Consider the following 26,984-nt stretch of genomic DNA (forward strand, 5'->3'; position numbering starts at 1 on the left):
CTTCCGTAAACTTACTGCTTTTCGATGGGAAAACGTTCAGAAATGGCCTTGCGCTCGTTTGGAAGCTTATTCCGACGACTTAAAGCACTTTTTAGCGGAGCTTCATAATTGGAGCTCGGCTTCCCAATGAATATGTCCGAAAAGAGACGTTTTTCGTTCAAACTGAAGGACCCTCAAAGCGGCGTCAAGATGGACATGCGCAGTTCACACAGGAAGCTAGCCCTTCAGGATAAAAGCACAGGGTGGCGTTTTACTTTGAATTTCATGTGCGTCCAAAATATTTAGCAAGTTAAAAACAACTTTCACTGAATAGGATTCAATTAATTTAAAAAGTTAATTTAAATCTTGTGAATTAATAAAATAGATACCTTAAGAATATCTTAAACAATCAAAATAGCAAATAAAACTTAAACAAAAGAATGATTGCAATTTTCATGTTAATTACCCTCTCTTGTAAATAAAGGGAAAATGTTTTTGACCAAATCTACTACATGCATTTAAGAGAGGGTTGCTATTAGCCAAACCAATTTATAAATCAAAACTGAGGAAAAAAACAACGTTTATGTCCTTTGTTGCTTTTTCTTCTCAGTTCACTGCAGGAAAGATCAGCAGCTCTACAGCAGATTTATCAGTGGTATTGTGTTTACTGGCAAAACACTAAACCAGTTTTATTTTGTTTTATAAATTCTCAATTAGATTTCAACTTTGACACAATCCAAATAAACGTAAACCAATTTATCGGTGCTCAAATCACAAGCGAATTATGTTTGGTTTGTTAAAAATAATAAATTAAACTGAAGAAAGATGGAACTTTTGTGAATACATTTGGAGTAAAAACATTCAATTACAAACTATCATAAAAAGATAAATCAATCCATAAATATACTAAATATATGTTGGATTTCTTTCTTTTTAAATCCAGCTTCAATCTATGAAATTGTGCGTTAATCTCAGTGACTGTTATGACTGGAGACAAAACAATAAACCTTTTTTTTTTTCAGTTTAAACATTTATAAAAATGTAGGGATGTCAATCATTTGTCTGCACACGTGTAACACTGTTAAACTTTTAAGAATTCAAGACTAAACATCTGCAGCACAATAGTCGACCTCTGATCGGAAGGTTTGGTTCCACTGAACCCTAATTTTCTCCTGGTGGTTACAGGTTAGCTCCCTGTTAGGCAGCAGAGCCTCCATCAGTGTATAAATGTCTGTTTGCATCTGTGAAGGAAGTGCTTTGGGCCTTGATAAGCGTGGAAAAGTGCTATATAAGTAACATTTACATCTGTACATTAAGATAAATAGTGTTGACGTTTTTAATGAACAGCAAGTCAGGGAGGGGTCAATGGGAGACAGGAAGACTGTTAGAAGGATCAGGGTTGGGCTGTCCTGGAGGTGTGTTTTATGGAGATTTGTGAAAAATGTAAATTTGTGTTACTTTTATGTGGATAGAAAACAGTCTTGAAGCTTATCCAACACATCATTTGTAAAGAACGGGTCACATGAAGTTGAATAATTTTTTTTTTTTTTTTTTTTTTTTTTTTTAACTTGTCCTGTCCAACAGCTAGGCAAACAGATGAGAGCTGAGGGCCTCTTGTGTTGGACATATTTTATTTTAACAAGAGGGGTTATTCATCTTCAGACAAACCAAAGGTATGTCTGAATAAACCCCTTTTGTAACTGAGGCCAAACTTTATTAATTTCAATCATGTTTGAGAATCTTTGGTGTTGGACCGGACGGAAAAGGAAAGAGGGGAAGAAGAGAGAGGGACGTTAGGGAGAGGGGGGGGTAGGAGGGTGATAATCGGAGGGGAAAGGGGGTAAGACCATGAAGCAGCATAGAGCAGACAGACTTACTGGTTGTTTATCGTTACGGTACGGTTCAAATGTAGTACAAAAAGGGCGGGGCCTGTTCACACACACTCAAATATTATCAACACACCTGCTAGCCGCAAAAATGTCCACATGTCAACATGCACACAAAACAGATAGTGTTCACGAACGCATACCTATGCCTTTAAACCAACTAGTGTGAAATCTTTCATTCATTCAATCATGCAAACTATTAGTGCAAAGGTGAGCCAACACCTGTGCTCAGGTGAGTGTTTATGTTCTTCTAAAATGGATGGTGGAATGTGAAAAGAAGGAGGAGGAGCGCCCAGCCACCCCCACACCCACACCCCCGCCGCAGCAGCAGCGGCAGCCGGAATTCCCCCAACGCCACACGGGAACAGGCAGGGAACAACCGCCCCCCGGGCGACCAAGACCGCCACCCAGGCCAGGGCCAGCAGGACCGCCGCGAGACCCCCAGAGCCAGAGAGCAGGGAGGCGCAGAGGGAAAGAGAGCGCCGCCCCAGCCCAGCCAGGAAAGCAGCCCCCCGCCGCGCCGGAAGAGCCCAACGCAGGGCCCCACCGGAGAGGGACGCCCACAGCCCCAGACGAGCACCCCACCACCACCCAGGAGTTCCGGGCATCCCCCCGCCCCGACCCCAGGTACGAGCCAGGACCCCCCAAGGGAGACCCGCTCCGCACTCCAGGCAGCCACCCACCCGGCCCACGGTTGGTCCAGGTAGGAGCAAGGCAGGGGCTCGCCGCCCCCGCCCAGGAGGGGGGAACCCCGGGGAAAAAAGGGCGGCCCACAAGGGGTGTTATAAATATGGCCCGACCAGGCTCGGCCATGTTGGAAGTTTGGCGGGGCCCAGCGCCCAGGGGCAAGGACCAGGACCCACCCCCCAGGGACACGAACACCCCCGGCTCTGGTGTAATATGAACCCCCCCACCGCGCGGAGAGAGCACCGCCGGGCCCAGGGAGCCGGCACCCAAGGGACACGGCCGCCATCGCCAAGGGGCCCACACCCCCCACCAGGGAAGGGGTAGGGGACAGATGGACCCAGGTCCCACCTTCCTTGTAAAATGTGTGCGCGTGTATGGGTGCTTGAGAGGGTGTTTGTGTGCATGTGTGTGTGTTTATGTTTGAATGTATATATTGAAGGGGGAGGGGTGTGTGTACTAAGGGGGGTGCAGTTAAAATTGGCGAGTAGGGCACTAAGGGGACATCTCCTGATTACTCACAGTGATGTCCCCTCACCCTCCACACCAAGGGGCCCTAAATGTCTAAGGTGCGGTTAAAATTGGCGGGTAGGGTGCCAGGAGGACATCTGCTGCTTGCTTGCAGTGATGTCCAAGCATCCCCCCTACCAAGGACCCTACATGTCTAAGGTGCAAATAAAACCGAAAGAGGGGGGGCCCACTCCATACGGCAACCATAGGAGGGGGGCCACTCCCAAGTAGCCCCCCCCCAAGGCGCATCGCAGGCTAGACCCCCCACCCCCTCACCCTAATATGAGGTTATATAAGGAAGGGGGTAAGTTGGGGACAGCTGGTAAACTGTCCCCCGGTGGTCAAACAGCCGTCCCCCAGCCCACCCCCAGCAAAGGGGCCAGGGCCACCCAGCCCAGGGGCCCACCCCCGGAGGCGCCGACACCCCAGGCCCGGCACCACCCACCCCACACAGAGAGAGAGGAGCCAGAAAGCGTCGCCCCCCCCCCCCCCCCCGGAGCAAGCCCAGGCCCCCACCCCCAGACGCCGGCCCTAGAAGAGCTCTGGTCAGGCCTCGACGGGATCGAGGAGGCCAACCGGCCGAGGCAACCACTGATTGCCTCAGCGGAGACCCCGACCCGTTAGCCCCCCCGACCCATACTAATAATGGGCCCCCCCTCCCCCCCAGAACGCCCCCCCACAGGACAGGGCCGACAAGCCCCCCACCCCACCCCACCCCAGACCCCGCAGCCGAAGCGGGTGACACCCAGAGCGACCGGGGGCCCCGAGAGGGTTGTCCCGTCCCGTCCCAGAGCCAGGGAAGGGCCGATCCCAGCCCCATGTGCAGATGGGCAGCCCATCCGGTGCCGCTGGGCCCCCCCCACCCGAGCAGGGCCCCCCGCCAACCCCCCCCAGCACAGGCAAAGGGACCACCCCCCCAAGCCAAGCCAGACCACCACCCCACCCCCCCACCACGCACCCCCACACCCAAGCCCAGAGGACCACGCAGCGCCCCAGCCCGCCCCACCCAGGCACCGGACCCGACCCCCCGACCAACGGAGCCCCCCACCGCCCCCGCCAGGCACCGGAAGCCCCGACCCCCACCCCAAACCACGGCAGAAGGGCAAGGAGCAGCGACGACCAAGCCCCCCACCCCCTAAGTCATGGAGTCAACCACAGGAGACCAGAGAGACTGAATTCTTTCAAAGTTACTTGAGCTTTGGGCTGACATTTTTTCCAAGCTGATATGATCAAACAGCAGATTTCTGTGTTGACTTATGTTTATATTTTTCTTGTTTTTTCAATTTATTAAAATAGTTTTTTTGGCAATACAAAGAGTTATGAAAATGATAGATGCTAATCCTTCTTCTATATCGATGGCACTCATGTCACCAAGCACACAAAGTGACGGTGAGGCAGTGATTGAAACCTTAAGCCAGACTGATAAATCGGCACATACCTGCTGCCAGAGAGCCTGGACAGGAGTGCAGAACCACAGTGCGTGCATGTAGCTGTCGGGTAGATTATTATCACAGTGCTCGCAAATGTCTGAGTTACTGAGACCCATCTTGAACATCCTTTGTCCAGTGTAGTAAATTCTGTGAAGAGTTTTGAGATGGATTAGCTGCAGATTTGGACTTTTTGTCAGTTTAAAGGTGTTTAGACAGAGTTCTGACCAGAAGCTTTCATCTGTGCTGATGCTCAAATCTGCATCCCATTTTTTTGTTGGAAGGGCAATATTGTTATCTAAATTACATAAAAGTTTGTATATTTTGGAGAGAGTTCTATTCATTGAAAAATTAATCAGAGTGGTAACTACATCAGGTAGCTTTAAATCGTCGTCTTTAATTTTATACTTTTTAGTAATACTTGATTTAAGTTGCTGATGTTCCAAGAAGTTATTTATTCCATGTTTGTCTTGAAGTTCCTGTGGAGTTATGAATCTTCTATCAATAATTACGTGCTCTAGTTGTTTTATGCCCCCTGCTTGCCAAGCTGGGAAGTGAATCATTTTTTTGTTAATAAGGATGTCCGGGTTGTTCCAGATGGGTGTCATTTTGCACGGTTGAATTGATGATTTTGATATTTTGAGAAATTCCCACCAGGCTGTTAAGGTGGCATTTATATTAATCCTTTTGAAACAATCCTGTTTTTTAACTGTTTGGCTAATAAATGGTAGCTGTGAAAGGTTGATCTTTCCACATAACGCCTGTTCCAAGTCTAACCATGAGTTGGTTTCTGGATTATTTTTTAACCATTTTAAGATATATTGTAATCTATTTGCAAGAAAGTATTTGTGGAAATTAGGTAGTTCTAATCCTCCACAGCTTTTTGCAGATTTTAAAGTTTTTAGACTAATTCTTGCAGGTTTGTTGTTCCATAGAAAGCTTGATATGGATGAGTCTAATGTTTTGAACCATTTTAATGGCGGTTGTGTGGGAATCATTGAGAAGAGATAATTAACTTTGGGTAAGATTTTCATTTTAACCGTGGCTACCTTGCCCATAAGGGACAGAGGCAGGTTGGTCCAGCGTGTTAGATCGTCCTGTATGCTTTTCAGTAATGGGGTGTGGTTTAGCTGCACCAGTTCTGATAGTTTGGGGGAAAAGTAGATACCCAGATATTTGATATTTCCTGTTTTAACTGGAATTGTGAGTCTTTGTTCCATATTCCTGTTGAGTGGTAATAAAACAGACTTATTCCAGTTAATGGAATAGTCTGATATGGAGGAGAATTCATTTATGATCATTGCTGTTTCATTTACAGATTGTAAATTCCTTAAAAACAGTAATATGTCATCCGCATAAAGACTAATTTTATGATGGCTGTGTTTGGTTTTTATTCCTATAATGCTCTCATTCTGTCTTATTGCTGCAGCTAAAGGCTCAATGAATATAGCAAAAAGAGAAGGAGAGAGTGGGCAGCCCTGTCTGGTTCCTCTTCCAAGAAAAAACCTGTTTGAAGTCTGTTTATTAGTTCTAACTGATGCATTGGGGTTGTGATATAATATTTTGATCCAATTGATGAATGCTTCTCCAAAACCAAACTTATGGAGGGCAGCAATAAGGAACTTCCAATTAACTCTGTCAAAGGCTTTTTCAGCATCCAGAGATAGTACCGTCATTTCCTGGTTTTCAATGGTGGCAAAGTCTATTATATTAACTAGTCTACGGACATTATCATCCGAGTGTCTGCCTTTGATGAATCCAGTCTGGTCGAAGTGAATTATGTGAGGAGTGATTTTTTTCTATTCTCTGTGCTAGTGCTTTGCAGATAATTTTTACATCTGCATTGATTAGAGAAATAGGGCGATAGCTTGAAGGACTAGTGGGATCTTTGTCTGGTTTTAGAAGAAGAATTATGTTGGCTGAGTTCATGTTAGGTGGCATTGATTGGCTCTCATTAATAGATGTGACAGTTTTATAAAATGTTGGTGCCAGTTGTTCCCAGAATTCTTTATAAAACTCAGCAGGAAAGCCGTCAGGCCCTGGTGCTTTACCATTGGGCATAAGTAACAGAGCTTCATGAAGTTCAGACAGCGAGAGCGGAGAATCTAAGTTTGTGATTTGATCCTCATTTAGCCTGGGTAGGTTTACATTATTAAGAAATGAGTCAATACTTTGCTTGTTGAATAAAATTTAATATAAACAGCTTGATGATTTTCTTCGTTTTCCTCCTGTTCTAAAGAAGCACTTCACCTCTGCACCTCTCTTTCTCCTCCCCGTCAACTCTGATTGTTGTAATTCTGTGTCTTTGCATGGAGTGTTTTCTGCTGCCCAGCACATTTTAGAAGAGTAAATAACTGTTCTGCACTCGATAATTTAACATTTTCTGTTGCAACACTGCAATTCCAGAGAAATGACATGTTGCATTTATGAGCTAGCTGCCTGTTTGCAGAATCAGAATTTTTTCATTCAGTTTGACAATTTGTATGTGGTTCAGGCTGAAATATGTGATTCTACAGGGTGTTTTGTGATTTGCTTGACAAGCTGCAATCACAGCATCAAAATTAAAATGTTCCATTTGGCACAAGCCTCCCAGTATTTCCTCTTTTTTTCCCTGGTTTGTTGTACTAGCTCCCAATCTGAATATTTGTTTTCAAACCTAGCCATGAAACTATCACATTTGTTTCTTGGTTTGTTTAGTTTTTAACGTTTTGATTTGGAGATGAAGTTTTATTTTGAAAGCTAAAAGGCTGCACAGCTGTTACAGGATTTTAAGGAACCGTTTCGTTTTCTGTAACCTCTAAAAATCTCCAGATGATCACGTCCACAGATGTAAACCTGAGGAATGATTTCATGAAAAAATGTCTCTTCAAAAAGGTGGAATTTCCACAATACTTTAATGTTATTGTTGTTGTTTTTGACAACATTTTGATATGTTTGATATAGTTATACTTAACTTTAGTTAATTATCTCTATATTTAATTAAGCAAATATGATTTGTTTTGTTTTACTTTTTGTCTTTTTAAACTATGCATTTCAGCATTTCTGTAATGAGTTTGATAAATGTGTCATTCTTTATTGCTTTGACTACAATGCTTGAAACAAATCAATCAAATCAAATCAAATCAAATATGAAGAACAAATGTGGTCATTTCTATGATTGAAAGACATTTTGAACCCTCATTGACACAAGCTTTGCATGGTTGCTATGGCGACCTTTCTTAAAGGGCAGATTCACCTGCTCAATTTTAAAGATCCACTCTGATGAAAATGGCATTTTTGGTGTTTATACGTTCTTGGAGCCTTTATTTGATGATGGAACATTACGTTTAAAATTGCATTTCTGAGTATTTTTTTATTCAAATCATTTGACAAAGATCGTATTTGTTATGTAAAAAATAGGCTGAGCAGGCCGCGAGCTCCCTGCTCTGCTTCATTCATCCACTAGTCGACGACTAGATCGGCGTACATCTTTGTTTTCCTCGTCTGAGCTGACATCTAGATCAAAACTTTACCTCTGGACAGATAATGTGAGGTTGGGGGTGCGAGGGGTTGTAAGCTAGCGGTGTTAACAGAGAGGTCTCAGCAACGTGGAGGGGAAAGGGGGTGGGGTTGCTCTGCGGCAATGGTCTCATCCACTACTCTTCTACTGAGCTCCTGCCACTCTGCAGAAACCATGTTCTAGAAAACAGCACAGGCTTCTTGATTTTGCCTAAAAATTGTATTAGCTTTATTAAAAGATCGCTGGGAAAATGTTAAAATAGATCAAAAATGGTTCTTCAAAACATTTATCAGCTGTAACCAAATTTTACAAATTTGAAAAATATTAAGAAAGTCTAGTTTGGATTGAAATTTAAGGGGAAAAAAAGGTTGCAGTAACCAGAATGGAGAGCGGTCCCCTTTATTCTGAAGGCCTGGACCACAATTAGAGGCTGTTTTACACTTAGTGAGATCAGATAAAAGCAAAGTGTGGCTGGAGATGTTAGAGTAGCAAATCACAGGATCCGGAGTGCAAATTAAAAGCCCAGTCTTTTAACTCTAAAGGTCTTATTCATTTTCAGAAAAATTACCTGTAAAAAAGAAAACACCTTCAGACAGCTCAACCAGCAGGGGGCGTTGGAGGCTTTTGTTTTCCCAGCTCTTCCATACAGAAGAGCCCTGACTTAAATAAGTGGAGGTTGATGTGATGTAACAGACAGGAGCGCAAAAATAACCAAAGGAGGTTTGACTAAAGTCTGGAAAAAACAGCAACAGGCAGCATTTCGGCTCTTGATTTAACGTCAGTAAACATGCTGGCTGCTTTGCTGAGGAACAAGGTGATAATGGAGCTGCAGCCTACAGTGCAGCATAATGACTGTGTGCTAAGATTAAGCCTGCACTCCCACTGGCCGCTATAAAGAAACATCTGTACTTTCTTGTAACGTCTGGTTACCCATAGTTGGAACATGTATCTCTTTGTGAAGCCTTTTCTTCAGCTGCATTTAAATATCAATGCATTTTCAGAGGGCGGGGGGGGGGCTGACAGTTATTATTATTTCTCTGCGAGTGGATGAAGATGGAAGTGGATCAGAGGGTTTAGTCAAGTGGATGAGAGCCAGATTAATGGAGTGGACGAGCTTCGGACTTCAATTTAAGATCAGACTCAACACAAGTTTGTACTTTGTTGTTGTGCTGCTGCTCTGGTCTGCATTACGTTTGGGAAACATTTACATCCCAGTTTTATTTTTTACCTTTTTCTTTGGTGCAGCTAAGAATCTGCAGTAGTCCTGGACTGCAAGGACCAGATTGTTTTGGCAATTCTGTCTTACTCTGCATTTGAGCAAAAATTTTGCACTTACTCAGAAAATGTAACAGAATTTGCAAAAAAATTCCCGGTAAAAATTAACAATACACTAAAAGAAAAATGACATCACACTCATCCCCGCCGCTCACGCCGCAGACCTCAGGCCGCTCTGCTCTGCCGCTCCTGATGCTCCTGCTGTGAGGAAGACGATGAAACATCTGGATAAAAAAACTTTTTCTAAGGTAACTGAATAAACATGCTTCTGTTTTGAATAAAACTCAAACAAAGAACAATCAAAAGATCTCAAACTTAGTAAATGTCAGTGACCATCCCAGCAAAACAAAACAGAAACAAAAAATAATAATCATGCTTACAATAATTGAAGGTGCAGTTAACAAAGGTTATTTTTTTATATACAGCAGCATTTCTTCTTTCTATTTTTGTTTGCACTCTTTTAAAATGTAAGTTTCTAAGTTTATTATTAATATGACGCCTTAAAATGACCTTAAAACGAGGCGCCGTACAATAAAAGCGTGTTATTTGCAGAGTTTCTTTTTCTGTTTGGACAGTTACTGTTTTTGCTGTGATGCCGGGTCTCGGCCACCGTTTCATAGCTTCTGTTTAAATCTATTAAAGCTCCAATAGAAGAACAAGTATAGCAAAATTTGGAAAAGATGCTCGTATTGAATAAACTTCATTAAAAAACATGAAGTTTAGGAAACCTTTGGATCAACATGAGACTGAAACGTGTGGTTTTTTTTCCAGGAACAGAGCCTGGACATCTGACGTTCAATCTGCCACTTTAGTTTTTAAAGTGATTAAAAATGTAAAAGTTTTAAAAGTTTATCAGTTGTAAATAAGGCTAAAATAAAAGGACAAATTCCTGCAAAAGACATAACAGGACTCTGTTTTTCTCAAACACAGCACAAGATCTCAGAACCATCTGTGAGGTCACAGGTCACCGGCAAATGATGATGTTTCCTAGCAACCGGTGGACTTATCCTTAACCTGAAGCCAGAAAGCACAAGACGATTCCCCAAAATGAGACCACCAACCCTGAAATGCCCTCAAACGCAGCTTTGAACTCCTCATCTCCATGGGAAGACTCCTCCTCCTCTCAAGATCAGACAGATGCTGATTTATTTTAAGATTTTCTGCCAGCTCACAGACGGCTGTGACCTCAGTGTCTGTCAAGCTGGATACTCCTTTTCACCTAATTTAAAGACTCACTCCAATGAAAATTGTGTTTTTAACATCTTCTTGTGGCATTTGGGGGAGGGGGGGATAATGGAGGACATCTATAAAGAAAATAAAGCTCAAAATTGCATTTCTGAGTAATTCCTTCTTTTAAACCGACGTGGAAAAAAAAGCCAGTTAAAAAAAAAGAAGAATTTATGACCTAAAAAATAACCAGGATCCTTGGTACAAGCTCTTTGCTTGGAGGGGAATGGGGGGCGGGATTGCCCTGCACCAACAGTCCCGGCCAAAGTTCAGAGGCAAACTTCTAATGAACTACTGCCACTCTACAGAAACTATATCGTAGAAAACGACACAGGTTAGCTGATTTAATGCCATCACTAACTCATCCACTTACTGTTCTCAGCACTGTTGTCACTTTAAACTGCCACTTTAACCATCTCATTGCTCTCTGCACTGTTTTAGACTACTGTTATTCTTCTTATTATTGCTGTCTTTTTATCTATTTTTTAAGTCGTTATTTATTTATTTTTTATATGCTGCTTGCACTGTGGGGTGAGAGGAAAGCAATTTCATCTGTGCTGTATGTCTTTATGGATGCAGTACATTTGACAATAAAGCCGACTTTGACTTTTTGACTTTGACTTTGATTTGGGGTAAAAACAGCATAATCAGAATTAAACTGGGAACACTTTGAAAATAAATCAAGAGAGGATCATAAACTTAGAGAAGCTTGGTTTCACAGGACGAAAAAGAAAGGGATCTTTAGTTTATTTCTCTTAAAGGCTTGAAAAATCTAAACCAAGCAAAACAAGGATTAAATCCATTCAAACTTCTGGAGTTTCTTTGTTGCTTGAAAATGACTTCGGTCAAAGGAATAATGTCACTCGGCACTAATTAGTTGTTGCATAATAATGTCCTAAGGAGGTATTTAGCTTAACAAAATTAAAACACTAAAACATTTTGGTGCTTGGGGTTTTCTGGACTTTTGGAGTCTGTTTTTCTGCTTGCAGGATTCACTTAAGTGATCGCACAAATGAACATCATGACACGCATTCCTCTGAGGCTGAGAGTGCAGAAGCAAATCTGAACATCTCATCATACAGCAATCAAAGCATTAAAGCCATATTACCGCTTTTAACGACTTCTTTGGTGTTTTTATGACCCGATGGCTCCTGATTCTGAAACTTTAGTCTGATTACTTCTTGAGAAATTAAGGTTGTACAAGTTTTTTCCCAGCAGGACGTTGACATTCTGCCTTCATAAATTGTTCTGCCAAGTCTCTAAAGGTGATAACCCAAAGCACTCAGCAGATTTGTGTGGTCATGGCAACATCGTTGCTTAGAGGCACCTATAGAAGCCTAAAATTATTTGTGATGCTTTTGTTTGGTGGAAAAGCTAAGAAGGACTGATGTAAAGTTGTTCTGCTTTCAGTTGACTACCACTTCTGGCGTGGCATTTTGGAAATATGTGGTGGTGGAAAGAGAAAGTACCTGCTGCGATATCCTGTTCATGGTCAAATGTTTTCAGGATCAAGCTCTGCCATGTTTTATTTTTTTCTGCTGCTGAGCCTCTCGCTAAAAAAAAAAGGTTATAGCGATCAATAGTCAATCAAAACACAGGAAATAAACATCACCTTTGGTCATTTTGCCAAAAAGATGTGAGTGAAGTCTACTGATATAAAGTTTTTGAGCGAAAGGTTGTATCTGACCTTTCGGTAAACAAAAACAGAGTTCATCCGGTCCAAGTCTCACAGCTTTTAACACTCTTGTCTGAAAATGATGCATAAGTCCACTTCTTCCTCCTTCCATAAAAGCCTTTAAACCTTCTTATTGTGTGTATATAACTGCAGCAACTCGCCTTCTTTTGTGAAATACAGGAGGAGGAAAACAAGTTGAAATAATAAGATTATTGATCCCTTCTCAAGAGTCTCAAATGAGACGGAACCATTGGGTTTTTTTCACTGGCGTGGCCAACAGAAAAACAAACTGGGAAAACAAAATAGCACATTTTAATTTCTGTTGGAAAAACTCAGCCAAAAGTTACCTAAATATGCGTTAAATTTCATGGTATTTCATCACAATGTTGTCTAAACTTCTGCATCCAGCATGGCTTATCTGCAGCTTAAGAGAAGAGGTTGATGGATTTTCATGTGTTGCAGATGAAAAGGAGATAAAACCAAGATTGACACTGTTCAGAGAGACAATCCACTTCCTCTTTTAGCATTGCTGAAAGCGATCCCTTCATTAGTCAAGAGTCACCGTGGAGGATGATCAGGAGATCCCATGTTTTCGTTGAATCAACACTCATTCTGACAGGCAGGTAATTAATGAGAAGAGTTTGTTTGGTGACATTCATCAGAGCATCATTACTGCAAACATCTCTGATCCACTTGTAGAAATATTTTTAGCAAATTTCCTTGAAATCCTGTTAGAGTCCCAGTCCGATCCTCTTTTGAGTTATTTTAAATAGTGCTGTCATCATTCATTCATCGAGACCTGTAATTAATGAATCTAATTAATCTATTCTTAATATAACCTAATAATTGCTGTTAAAAACAAAACTAAAAATGTGGCTTTATGAAGGTTTTTTTTTATAATACCTAACTTAGTGTCCATTATCAGAAATGGGCGGACTTCGCCAAAACAAATGTCACATTAATTTATATTAACAGAGAACTCGTTGGGACAGGATTCCTTACATAATAGCCAATAGTTAAAGATTAAAAATTGAATTAACTGATGTAAAAAAATTTATCAATTGAAATTAATGCAATATTTTAACATCCCTAATATTTCAAGCATTCCCGGTAGTCTTTTAATGATTATTACACAATTTTTAGGCAAAATCAAAATACCTTTTCTAGGAGATGATTAGAAATGTACCTCTGGGATTTGGGCGGGATCGTTGGTGGATCGTTTCAATGGGGTGGGTCTTTAAAACACACGTGGCACTGTTATTCTCATTTGATGACTAGACATACTGGGCTCATCCAAAGCTCTCAAAAGTCATTCAGACTTCCTTTCCAGTCCCATCTGCTCTTCAGCTGCAAATGCACCCCCAGAAAAAGAAACACACCATCAGTAGCCTGTGGTTCCGACACACTGAGCCCCCTGACACGCTGCAATTACTCTGCAGTTGTCAGGACACTAATGATAAATCTGTGGCTGCTTTTACACTCAAGTATGGAGGAAAGCCAGAGGAGCATTAAGAGGCCAGAAGCCTTAAATGAGCCACAAAGTGACAATCTGAAAGGTCAACTAAAGACATTTGTAACCGTTCTATGGCGGCAATGTGGGGAAACAGAGCAGAACATCAGTCTGACAACAACAATGTGACTGTTTTCTTCAAAAAGAACATTATTTATTCTGTAATTTTCTGTAAATGTACACGGTTTCTTTAAAGTTTTGTGTGATTCAAACATGAAACTGTTAATTCTATTGTCTTGAACACATTTTCTTATTCCTTGTTAAATCTATGACAACCCTATTTTTAGTTTAATCCTAATTTTGTAATTTGTGCATATTTTATTCCTAGATGTGTACATATAATACTATGTAATTTATGCCTAATCCAAACTATGGATTTTTAGTTCAAATTCTTACTGTAAAATGTACGCCTAATCCTGACCATAGTTATTTAGTTTTAATCCTAATTGTCCATTTTATGACAAATCCTAACAAAAGATTTTAAGATCTAACCCTAAATGTATATTTAATACCTACCACTACCCTTGTTGTTTTTTTAGATTTAATCCCACATTAGATAAATTATACCAAACCGTGGAAGGTTTATGTCTAATCATTTGTCATCTCTGCAAAATCTATATTCATGGATATTTGGATCAAATGCTATCTATGCTTGTAACCTTTGTGCTATCCTAAGCACTTTAACATTGGGAGTTGGGTCATCTAGACCCACTAGACGGTGCGCTGAACCCTTTTTTCTTCAATGATTTGTGATCTTCACTGGTGTCAATGGATTACATGAAATCTTTCCACCTTTATCCACCTTTGTCATGGTATGGAGAACACGTCAATGCAAGGGTGGGGTCATCTAAGATAGCACAAGGGTTAATGACTAACTGCAATAAAAAAAAAAGATTTAATCTTAACTGTGTAAATCATGACTAATCAAACCCTGCTTTTTTTAATCTAATTCTAAATTTTTATTTTGTGCCAAATTCTAACCTTGGTTATTTAAATCAAACCCTACTGTGTCATTTATGCCTAATCCCAACCTTAGAACTGTATGTCTAATCCTTTGTCATTTATCCTTAATCCTAACCAGGAACATTTAGATCAAATGCCAACTATGCAATTTATGACTAATATTAACCATTTATATTTTAATTTATTTTTAAATTTGTAATTTATGAATAATCCCAACCATGTTTATTTAAATCTAGTCATAACTGTGGGAATCACGCCAAATCCTAACCTTGGTTTTAACTCATAAGAACCCGGACCCATTTTTTCTTAAAAATAAAATGTGTATTTTACCACAAACCTAGTGGACCACAGAATCCATTTCTGATATTTTTTACTGTGACACTGATGTCACCATAGGTTCTTATGGGTAAATATCTATTCTAACTTTGTTATTTATGTCTAATCCTAACCAAAGATGTGAAGGTTTAATCTCAACTGCATTTTTTAGTTTCAGCTCTCGCAATTAAAGTCATTTAATAAAAAAAAGGGATATTATCTGTTGGTTAGACAATACACAAGCTTATTAATTTATCAAAAATAAAGGGTTTTTCTTCTTAAAGTTGAATAACAATAAAGTGTGAAAGGTCCTTTGTCTCTGACTGTTCTATTTGAGGCTGCATCAACATTTTCTTGGATTACAGTTTGACTAGTTTTGACATATTAATTAAATTCCCAAACTTGTCATGAATTATGATGACTATGAAACCATTTGAATCTGTTATGCTGGTATTGAATATGTAGCTGTTTTAAACTTATAAAATACATTTTACTTTGTAAACCTTTGCCAAGTTTATCTATTTGAAGGGTTTAAATAATTCTAATTGACATATTTAGAAGAGGTGATTACATAGGTGTGTAGCAGAATGGAAATACTCCTACCTCACATACTTTAAACTGTATATAACAACAATCAGTGAGTCATATGCATTAAAGTGTGGAAACAAAACCATAGACATGAACTATGACTGTTCACTCTAACCCATGTTTGCCTCAAAGGTTGTGTTTTTGATCATGATTGCGAATCTGAAAGTGATTCAACTCAGACAATCGACTCAAGACTTGTTGTTTATCTGCAGACCAATCCACATCCAGTACCGTTTCTGCTCGTCTAATTGTTGTTTTCACCTGGGAAAGTTTGGAGTTCGTCACAAAACCATGAGTCACGGCAGAGCTGTGATTCACCCTCTCATTCTTAGAGACTCAGCAGCAAACAGGATAGCGTCTTATCATGAAAGACGTCACGGGTCACCCAAGAAGCAGCAAAGTAGAAGGAACACAATTTCACAGAGTTTTGTGGCAAATCAGATTGGTTTTTCAGAGAAAAATCTTGTTCTCTAAACTTACCTCAAAGGCTTTTTGACTTGAAAAACAAGCATCCCCCCATTTCCACCTGACAAGGGAAAACAGATGCTTCTCCTGGTAGGATGGACGGTTTACTCCTTGAGGAGTGTTTAGTCCTGTCAGTGATGTGGATATTAGTGTTGCTATACAATCTGCATTGGTTATTAATTTGTATCCCACATGAGAGAATTGTGTCTAGTTCTGCTAAAGCCTTTGACCGGTCAGAGTATATGGAGTGATATTTCTGCCACCACGTTGCACACAAAACTTTCTAAGTTGCAAATGAAAATATTAAATATTTGTTTTTCAATTATTTTTCATTTTCATTGCCTTTTTTTTTTGCTTTCAAAAATTTTTTGTGTTTGCAAAACACAGGTTTTCACATGCGTTGTGTCAAATCTCGCTTTTTTCCTATCTTTGATTTTGCTGACTACTCTGAGCGCGACTTAGTGTGAAATAACGGCCACAGCCAAAAAAGTTTTCCCATGCGTTGTGTGTCATCTCATTTTTTTTCTATCCTTGATTTTGCTGACATTAGTTCCAGTTTGACGTGACAAAGCCGCCATCAAACAGCTGCTGATTGGTCCAGATTCTAGCCAATCAAATCGACGTATTTATCTAACATGCTACCAAGCCTCAGAAACTGAACCAGTTCTTTTTACCCTCGATTATGTCTCTTTGAATGAAGACGTTTTCATTTTTTATCATTTTAACAATAATTCATACTTTCTTTCTCTTTTAGCATTGATTAATTTTTATTAAGTAAGATTTGTGAATTTGTGTCTGAGGATCTCCTGAAACTATAAAGTTTATCTGCTGACATTGAATCAACAGGTCTGGGTCTGATCTGTGAATCCCGCAGAGCAAATTATTGGTAAAAAATGTGATTTTCTTTAAGATCTGTTTGTTAAAATAAGACAATAAAAGATTTAAAGCACATTATTTTATGCTGCACAAGTGTTTTGGAATAGATCAACAGCAGTAGTAAGCAAAAGAATGATAGCTCACCACAGTAAACTCAATGTATTTAGCAGAAGAAGCATTTTTAACATTTATGTTCATTTTCACAGTGTCTTATGTTTTAGAACTCGTGTTTGTCCAAAGTTTTAAAAAAATTACTTATGGAAAAATGCTATTTTCTCTTAATATTTCAACATTTATTGATTAAAATAAAACAATAGTACAGATCCAAATCTTAAAAAGTGTTACTTCCTGCTGGACGGAGTCGGAGCTCAGACGTTTTTTTCTGCTGCAGACATTTTAAACATGTTGGTCTCTACACTGACATAAATAAACACAAAACTTGGTTTTATTTTAGCTGCTTTGTCGCTCCGTTTGGGTTTTACTCTGAGAGAAACTGGCCAGAATGATTGAAAACAGCAGAACCCGTTAGAACAGAACCAACAAAAAATCCATCACTGCCTCCAAGCACCATCAATATAAGACAGAGACACCTGATTGGTTAGAATCTGGACCAATCAGCAGGCTGGTTGATGGCAGCGTTGTCACGCTAAACTGGAACTAATGTCAGCAATCAAAGATAGGAAAAAAGCGAGATATGACACACACGCAAGTGAAAACATGTGTTTTGCAAATGCAAAAAGTTTGTGAAAGCAAAAAAAAATTCAAAGCAAAAGAAAAAAAATTTGAAAGCAAAATGAAAATATATATAATACAATTGAAAAACAAATATTTAATGTTTTCACTTGTGACTCAGAAAGTTTTGTGTGCAACGTGGTGGCAGAAATGTCACTCCATAAGAATATCTTAAAAGTAACCTCTGAAATAGGCATCTCAGTTACTCACGCACACACATATTCACACACCGAACACTGTCGCCAACCTAAAAGCACCAGGAGCAATGTGGGGGTTCAATGTCTTCCCCACGGACAGTACATCACTGGACAAAGAGAGTGTGACATCTTGGGTATTGGCAAGAGTCTGGTGATAAAATACGTATCACGATCACCCCCAAGACTGTAAGGAAAGACATTTTCAGTATCTTTTTAAAGAGTATGACTTAGAAAAAACTCTACCTGAATATTAATACACCTTTCATTGTAATAAAATGGTCAAATTCATTTTATTTAATGATCACAACGATTAAAAATAGCAACTGATTGCTGATTGGATAATGATATCCAGTATTGCTTCATGTCAAATAAGTTTTGGTTGAAATGATGGACAAATGTCAACATCATTACTTTTGTTTTCCAAAACAATTTTTCGTTTTTGTTATGTTTTGGTTTGTGGGGTTTTGTTTTCTAAAATGTGAAAAATACACTGTTTTTTCTGTTTTTACTGTCGTTGTGACCTTTAAAATGTTTCGAGTAATTTGTTGATATGATTTGCACTTCAGGGCCACCGTACAGTCACGACCAAAAGTTTTGAGAATGACACAAATATTAGTATATTCATATTGCTATAATACACTTAGGCATGAACTTTTCCGGTTTCCAATATTTATGTAATTTTCAAAACTTTTGGCAACGACTGTAGTTTACTCCCCCGTGTACGAGAATCCCGCCACCTGAAAAAACACATTATTAACTCAGTTAACACAGATACATTATTAACAGTGAATACGGCTACAGAAGGGGCTTCAGTAGCCCGGGGGCATCGATGCAGAATATAATACGCTTAGTTTTCCTTTTTTGCTTACACATCCTGTAAAAACATAAAACCATCAAACAGAGAATATGACTCCACGCCATGTTTTTATTATATACACATCGTTGACATCATCATTGTCTGCAATGACAATATATACAGTTTTGGTTTTGGACGGCATTCTTTCATTTTACAGCGCTGTGATTCAGTCTGGAGGGACGATCTCTCCATTGTCGAGGAAACATGATTTTTGTGAGAACACGGGTGTTGTTTAAATGGTTCAGACAGTCGTAAAGGAGGCAAACCTGAGCGGGGGCTCAACTAATTCAAATTTTCTTGTCTGTTGCAATGTTGGGGACAAGAGGAAGTGATATTAGATTCACGCAGGCGGAGTACCGGTACACATCGAGTAGTGACAATTCGTTTGACGCAGAAGACTGCAGGCCGCTCCCACTGCAACACTTCCTGACAACACACTAAGATTATGGATTTCAGCACATTTATCGGCACATTTCATTCCATCTGCAGTCCTTTTGCTTGTAACTGTATGCATGACATTTAGGAAAGAACTCCCCAACATGACCAAAATGACAGAAAACACGGCCGAGCACAATAGGACAATAAAAAAAACAACAGATTTATCAGCGGAAAAAACAATATGAATCTTTTGGGTTTACGTGTTGAAAGAATGGGATGAACCAGCTGCAACAGATGGTTAGTTAGTTGGAAATTTCCGGGTGGAAAGTTTGGAAAAAGTGCAAGCACAAATCTGGCACATGATTGGACGAGCCATCTGTTTTATCACAGTGTAACACATGCTGGTTTCAAATAATCATGGTAACTCAGTGAAGCGAAGACAAAAATCTACCAATGCTGAACAAGTTTCTTTTGTAAAGAGTTTTTTTTTGTTGAAAAAAATACTTTTTCAAACGTCCCTTTAACTAATAATAAAAAAAGTCTGACAAACATAATCAAATGATGTTTAGGACTTAAAACACTCATGACGTAGAGGATCGAGACATGTTTTCTATGCATTCATGCAGAAAAAAGCAGCAATAAACTCACAAGCTCACGATTAAAGAAACCTCTGGAAACCAGATCGCTGTTTCCTGCTCTTAAACCTCAATTAATTGCAGGTTAATTGAACAGTTTTCAGAGATATAAGCATCTGTTTGGTTTATTTTACGCTGTGGAGCATGGGGAAACCTAGCAACAGGCAGAGCGCTCACATAATTGAGGTACAGATGACAAGTGACACAACTCTACATGCTAACGCACCGCTTGGGGCTCTGGGTTGAATAGACAGAACAGGGAGTGCCGTGCAGCACAGTGACGTGCGCACATCCTTTATTTTGAAACCGACAGAAAGACCCAGATGAGCTCAGTTTGGGGGCTGCAAACGTCTTCAGATGGAAACTATTTTTTGTGACTGCGTGGGTTGGAAGATCACGGAAGAGCTAACATGTTTGATGAGAAAGGCACACAGATGATTCATCTATTTTTCCAGTTATTAGGCAATGGGCATCCATTCAGGACCTTTTGTTCGTTTGTGTACAGAAGCTTTTATTGTTCTTCTTCTTCTTAGGAAAATAAACATGAAAGAAACCAGTTCCAGTATTCTTGATGTTTTTTTCACATAAACACATAAAAATAGTCTTTTGGTGTTTTAACGTTTTCTTGTGGCATTTTTCTGATGGAGGACATGGCTAGAGAAAATTGAAATATATTGCATTTCTGAGTATTTTAGTGTTTAAATTGTTGTGTATCAGAAGCAGATGACTCAATGACTGGCTTAAAACGGCACAGCTGGACATCTCCAATAGTGTTTGCCATTTTTGTTGCACCGGTAATGTTAGATTGTGAGTGTTTGAGGGGTTGTAAGGTAGTGGGAAAGCGTGTAAACAGAGAGCTCTCAGCAATAAGGAGGGGAAGGGCTGCTCCGTGCCAAAAGTCCCATCCACAACTCAGAGTGGAGTAGACAAGAGAATACTTTATTGAAATCCATGTGGAGAACTTCAGAGGTGAATTTCTAATGAACTACGGCCGCTCCGCAGAAAGCATGCGGCAGAAAATGATAAGTTTTTTAGATTTTGGCTAGCCATGGGCCTAAAATGGCATAATTCCTATTAAAAGACCACTTTGAACACTTTGGAAATAGATCCAAAGATGATCAGAGTTTCTTCATTTTTGTTTTCTTTATTAACTGCAAAAAGAGCACTTTTCTGTGCGTGTTTTGTGTTTGTTACATTTTATTGCTTATCTAAAAAACTTCTAAAAATATTTGCATCGATATTCAACACTAACTTTCAGTATTGCATAACTGCACAAAGCCCTTTCTCTTTGTGTCAAAGCCAGCTGATTTACGTCGATTACATAAATTCTTCACTACTGTTACGTGTTGCATATCAGCGCAAAGCTACATTTCTCGGCTTCGGAAACAATTGGAATAATGTTAATTGCATAAATGGTTGAAAAGTTATAAAGGTGAAAAGAAAGTCAACACTGGAGCTAAAGTTCCAACATTCAAGAGTAAAAGCATTTTGGTTGAAAAAGTCAATTTTTCCTCTGATCCATATTCTGATAGCCGATCAACCTTCCACACCTGGATTTCACTCAGGGGTGTCAGACTCCAGGACTCGACGATCGGCATCATTATAGAAATTCTGTCTCTTCTGATTAGCTGGATCAGGTGTGTTTAGCCAATAAAGAGCTTTGATGGCAGGTTAGCTGGAAAACATGTAAGACGTCGGCCTTTGAGGCCTGGAGTTCAACACATAACTGCTGCAACAAGCTCTGCCGTTACCCCGCAACCTAAGTAAGTTTGAAAAATAAGGCATTAAGGGAATCTGGGCTGCGTGGACAAACCTGCACACACCAAGAAATCCTCACAAAGAAGACTGTGAGCGGGGGTGGGGGCACGAAAAGTAAAAACTTATTTTCATCTTTATCCAATTCAATCAATTAGCTGCAGCCTGATGCTGTGGAGGCGGATGATGCGATATCTGTGCTTCAGTCTCAGAAGAGACAACATAGCAGGTTACACCAGCATCTCCCTCCTTCTCCGACTGATGAGATGTGGCGTTTCTGTCAGAAATCTAATTTTGTCAGTATTGAGGCCCCCCCCCCTCTCCGCTGACTGTCCCGACTACAGGAGATCACATTACAGCTTCTTCTTGAAAAATTTGTCCTTCCAGAGATGACAGACCTCGCATTTTTTCGTCTGCGTGTTCGCCGTGGTCATGTGGGAAAGCAGAATTACATTTTTCTTGGAATCACTCAGCTGTAACGGCTGGTGGCAGATGTAATCCAACTTTTTAAAGACCTCATATCTTGTGTCAAGTTCCTGCAATCTGAGCACTTGGACTGGAATGTAATCATTTAATGGGACTTCTAAAGTGTATAGGATGAATGCAGTTTAAAAAAACATTGATTTAAGACAGCTAAATTCCTGCTTGTATGGAGGACTGTCTGTAACAAACGACTGTTTAAGTTTTTAAAATGCAAAAAACAAAGTAAGAAAGTGAAAAGTACAAGTTTTTTTATGTCCTACAAGAAGCGTCCTTCGCTTCACAGCAAGATGACCCTGGTTTGAATCCCGGCTGGGTCCTTTCTGTGTGGCGTTACTACATTCTCCTTGTGGGTCTTCTCCAAACACTCCTGTTTCCACCCACATTCCAAAAACAGGCTTTCAAAGTGTGGATGTGATTTGGTGGCCCCATGACAAACAGGTGACCTGTTTAGGGTGTACCCTGCCTTTGTCCAACAATAGGTGGGTTGGCTCCAGCAACCCTGTGACTCTGAAACGGATTCAGCATGTCCTAAAAATAGAGGGATGGAGGAAGGGTTTTCATCTTGAAAGTTGTGTACCACCAACACATTAATCACTTTTATTTTTTAGGTATGAAAAACACAAAACAAACATCTATATTTTTAAAAGCATAACTTGGTTCATGAACCCGCTAAACTTGTGACCAGTAACATAAAAACAAAAAACTGTTTTTTTTGTTTGTTTTTTTACTTAGTTGACCATGTCATCAGCTGTTGTTGTGTCCATCGACTCAAGAAACTCCGCTATGACGGTCTCTTCAGCACCTCTAAGAGTTTTCCAATTTCTGTATGTGTGCCTTTATTAATAGTGACCGAAAATACAATAAATAACTGGATTCCTTAATATGGCGCCCAAGTCTCCTCAGAGATGTTGTATCTGTAATCATAGTCCTCCAGACTCATGTTGGCAAAGGTCAACTGCTTTTTGGGAACAAGACCTCCACAGCCTTCAGCATTTTTCAATAAATTCATCATCTGAAAATGGTTTGGATGTTTGCTCCAACTTGTCTGCAACCAGGTGTCCATCACTGCTCCATCATTGACGTCACGCTGCAGTAAATGCAGACGGTTGTTTTTTCAGTCCAGCTTTTAGTTGGTAAATCTTCTCTTTTCTTAACTGCAAATGGTGAAACTTTTCTCATTGTCTTATTGTCTCATAGTGGTGCTGAATATTATATTCTTTGAGCAATGCCACCTGTTGATGACACAACAAGCACGCAGGTTTTGCATTCAACTTTGTAAACAAATAAAACTTTGTCCATTTTTCCTGGAAAGCTCAGCACTTCACATCAACCCTTTTTTCCTTTTTGACAACATCTTGGTCATTAGGGTATCACCAATGATCATTCTTATAACAATGTAACAGCAGTGGGGCTTGCGAGGAACCAAACTACATCTTATTCAGATACAGAGCCGTTAGGTTTCACTTTTGGCAGGTGCAAAGATATGCTGTTTCACCTGTTTTGCTTATCCTTTACTCCCCCTAGTGGCGAAATTGCGCATTTCGGTTATTTCATTAAAAAATCATAACTTGCCACAGGAATGGACTAGAAACGTGCTTGTTTTTTAAACATTCTTATAATTTTTAGTCTTCATGACTGGGCAGGATTGAACCATCTGGCGGGCCACCCCTGGACACCCCTGCTCTAGACTGTCACTACTAGTGCATGTGCCTACAGTTAAAAGAGGTTTGGTCATTGTTAATAGAATGTGATAGAAAACCTTTGATGTACCCAACCAAACATATCTTGTCTCGAACTGTTTTTTCTTTTCTCCGGCTATTTTTATTTTATTTTACCCTTTTTTTTAAACTTATTTACTTATGTTTATATTTTTTTCTTTTTCCCATATTGCTGGGATAAAGGGGCTGGCTCTCCTCTTTGCTTGTTTGCTTTTGATTATGTCCTTTTATGTACTGTCTTGTTTTGTATGTGGTTATTGACAAAAATGTAAAAATAAAACTTTGAAAAAAAAAAAAAGAGGTTTGGTGCAAATCTCGTTAAGTTTTTTCCAGACTTTTCCTTTCACAGCTCTATTCCGATTATTAAAATATTTGGTGTGATAATTCCGGTTTTGCTTCAACCACGATTATTAATTTCTCTTTCAAGATCAGTTGGCACTTCCCTTAATTAAAAGAAATGCAATCCACAACCAATCAGTCCCTGATTGGTCCAAGTTTGACCCGGTTTAACTGTCACCGTGCGTTTTGTACGTAGAACCTGAAAACGGTTGTAGAAACTTGCATAGTGAACACAAGAGTTTTGAACACAGTAGCCTGAAATGAGCATATACATGTGTTTACGTAGACTTTTCATTAATGGTGGTCGCTTGAACACGTGTTGCAGAGAACGGTGTGAATGCAGCTTCAGGAACTGACACAGAGTCGTCCAGAGGGATGCAAATTTCTCCTCTTTGTTCCCTAAAGTGGTTAACTACGCCCTGTAGGAAATCTCCCTGTATGGATCAATGGATTTGAAATCTGCTCCAAATCTATCCTTGTTTACTTAAAGTCAAAAAATCCATATGAGCATACATTTTTTTAGTTTTACAAAACCCCATTTTACTACACATGAAAACACCAAACAAACGTCTATTTTTGTCAAGGAATGTTAATTTTTTTTTTAAAGATTTAGGCAGTTTTTCTGTTTTGGACCAAAAAGGGTTTTAGAGTAATATTTCAAAAATACAAAAATATATTTAAGACACATTCTCTTCTTGACAATTGTTGTTTTTCTTTGTTCTGCTGGATCAAAGTGGCTTATTGTCCTGTATATTGAAAATTTTGACTTTTTTGCATTTTATTTCTCTCAAATATTAAGTCATTTTTTTTCATCTGCTACCAAAAAAAGGATGAGGGCTGCTTTCAAAACTCATTCATATGGAAACAGCTTTATGAAAGCGAGGCTTAATTGAACAGCCTTGGAGTTCCTTCATGACAATTGGTCAGAATTTAGTTATACTTGTTGAACCCATCTGTATTTGGAAGAATATAAAATGAAAACCTTTTGATTCAGAAAGACTTTAGCAGAAGAAAACGTAGACGTTTTCAGGTTCTACGTACAAAACGCACGGTGACAGTTAAACCGGGTCGAACTTCAAAGCAGAAACATCGGTGTCAGTTTTAAGGAAGTCCTTTCACGACACGACAGAGATGCACTTTAAAATACTAAAAGAGAGGAAACAGATCCTCGGAAGTGACAAACTTTAAGACTTTTTCCTCTGGGATGCTTGATAAAAACAACCCATATGAAATAGTGATTGCATTGTGGCTAAAAGGTTGTACTGAACAGCAGCAGACAAAAGAAAATGTTCGATATTAGTAAAACATTTTTTTATATAAAAGCTGAGTAAATGGGCAAAAAATACAAACTGGAAAACAGGCTGTTCTGAGGCTGCATCCACTCAGGCAAAATTAGGAGTGATTACATAAACAAAACTAATGTGTTTTTGTTGTTGCTTACTTTGGGCTTTTTTCAGTGAAAATACACAACTCAGTGGCCTAGTGGAGGAGCGACTGACCTGACACTGAGTTTGACAGGCCTCATTTGAGTCATTTCTTCTTTAATTCATTGATAGCATTAAAAGGTTAGATGAGTTGACAGAAGATGATTCCTCAACGTGACTGCATTTCTTTGTTGGTCCTGTATTATGTATCCATGCCTTCTTCCATGCTGGATTACTGTCATTCTCTTTATTTTGGAGTTAGCCAGTTATTTCTCTCGTGTCTCCAGCTGGTCCAGATGATTTTTCGTAGTTCTTGAATTTTGCCGTTTTTTGAGTACATTTCTGTCTGGAGATTTCTCCAAAACTTTCCGGATTTTATTGCACAGGACAATGAAACATAACATCAAAGAAAAGGTTAACTAAACACAAATCAGAAGCTGTGGAATGACAACAAACACAAATGAACAATGACTAAATCACCACAGCTGCAGTAAATATATCATGAAGCCCAAAGGTAGATCACTCTTTCAAAGGGTTCCTCTCTGACTGATTCCTCTGACATTAATCGCCTTTTAAACCTCTGACTTTGTGGGAGTGCAAAGGTCATTTCCAACTAGAAGACCCCAAATCCCAGAAACATGCATTAATTGCTGCTTCAGTGAAGATTCCTGCTCAGATTTAAATGTCTCTGACACCCCACCATAGTATCAGGCTTGAAAGGGGGATTTACTTCTCCTTATCTCTCCTGTGTTTCAGCCTGTGGAATGTGAAAGACTCCTGACTGAAAAAGTTCTGGGTCATTTAAGCTCGGTGTGACATCGGCCCAAATGCACCTGTTCACATTCCGTTGCCATGGTAACTGTGTCTTCACAAACCGGTCCACTGGTGATTGTCACAGCCGATTGCTCATTTGGTTGGTTGCTTTGGAAAAACGCAAAAAAAAAAAAAAAGAAACACCCATGGCGTCTTGAATAAACAAAACACCATCGGAGCTTTGCACTCACCCATCCGAATCCCTGGATACGTGTGCTCAGGTTACTTTCAAATGGAAGTGATTGGGAGCAACAGCGGCTCAGTCCTGAAGTGAAAGATCAGGCAAACTGACAGTGGGGGGTCAGCAGATACTGAGATCCACAGAGGCTCGCATCTTTCTGCAAAATCAATAACTACAGATCTCCAAACATCAGGTGACCTTTAGATTTGCTCATGAAAAGTGTGGAGAGATTCATTGGAAAGGTTTCCATGGCTGAGCAGTTGCATCACAGCCACATACCACTAAGTTCAGTGCAAACATTCGGACACAGAGTTGTGAAGCATGCCGCCACGAGAATCTAGAAACACGGAGACACTGGAGCAAAGAATCATGATTCTCCATCAAACAATCTGATGGATGAGGTCAGATTTGGTGTTTTCTTTTGGAGAACAGTTTTTGTCTGACTGCACTGTTCCATGAGTAAAGTTTGATGGAAGGAATTCATGGTGATTTTTTGAGTATTTGAGTGCTGACCATTGACTCTTTAAAAGAACTGGAGTGAGTGAGTGTGACATCATCTACAATAGATAACTTACTTTCGGCTCCAACAAAGTG

At 39.8% G+C, this 26,984-nt stretch overlaps 1 protein-coding gene across 5 annotated transcripts in view; it reads right to left on the bottom strand.

Annotated features, from left to right (window-relative positions):
- The window catches only part of LOC101162257 (liprin-beta-1), a 147,291-nt gene that overhangs the window by 20,745 nt on the left and 99,562 nt on the right, over positions 1-26,984 (bottom strand). For 3 of the 5 annotated variants that reach the window (XM_020714233.2, XM_011491268.3, XM_020714231.2), the window contains exon 1: positions 16-197. The exons of 1 other annotated variant lie outside the window; for it this stretch is intronic. The gene's annotated coding sequence lies outside the window, so the exon portion shown is untranslated. Of the gene's footprint in view, positions 1-15; positions 198-26,984 lie in introns of those variants that run through there. One more of the 5 variants, XM_011491266.3, reaches the window with a different exon arrangement.

This window comes from Oryzias latipes, chromosome 23, assembly GCF_002234675.1.
Source record: "Oryzias latipes chromosome 23, ASM223467v1".
In the NCBI taxonomy this organism is placed as follows: domain Eukaryota; kingdom Metazoa; phylum Chordata; class Actinopteri; order Beloniformes; family Adrianichthyidae; genus Oryzias; species Oryzias latipes.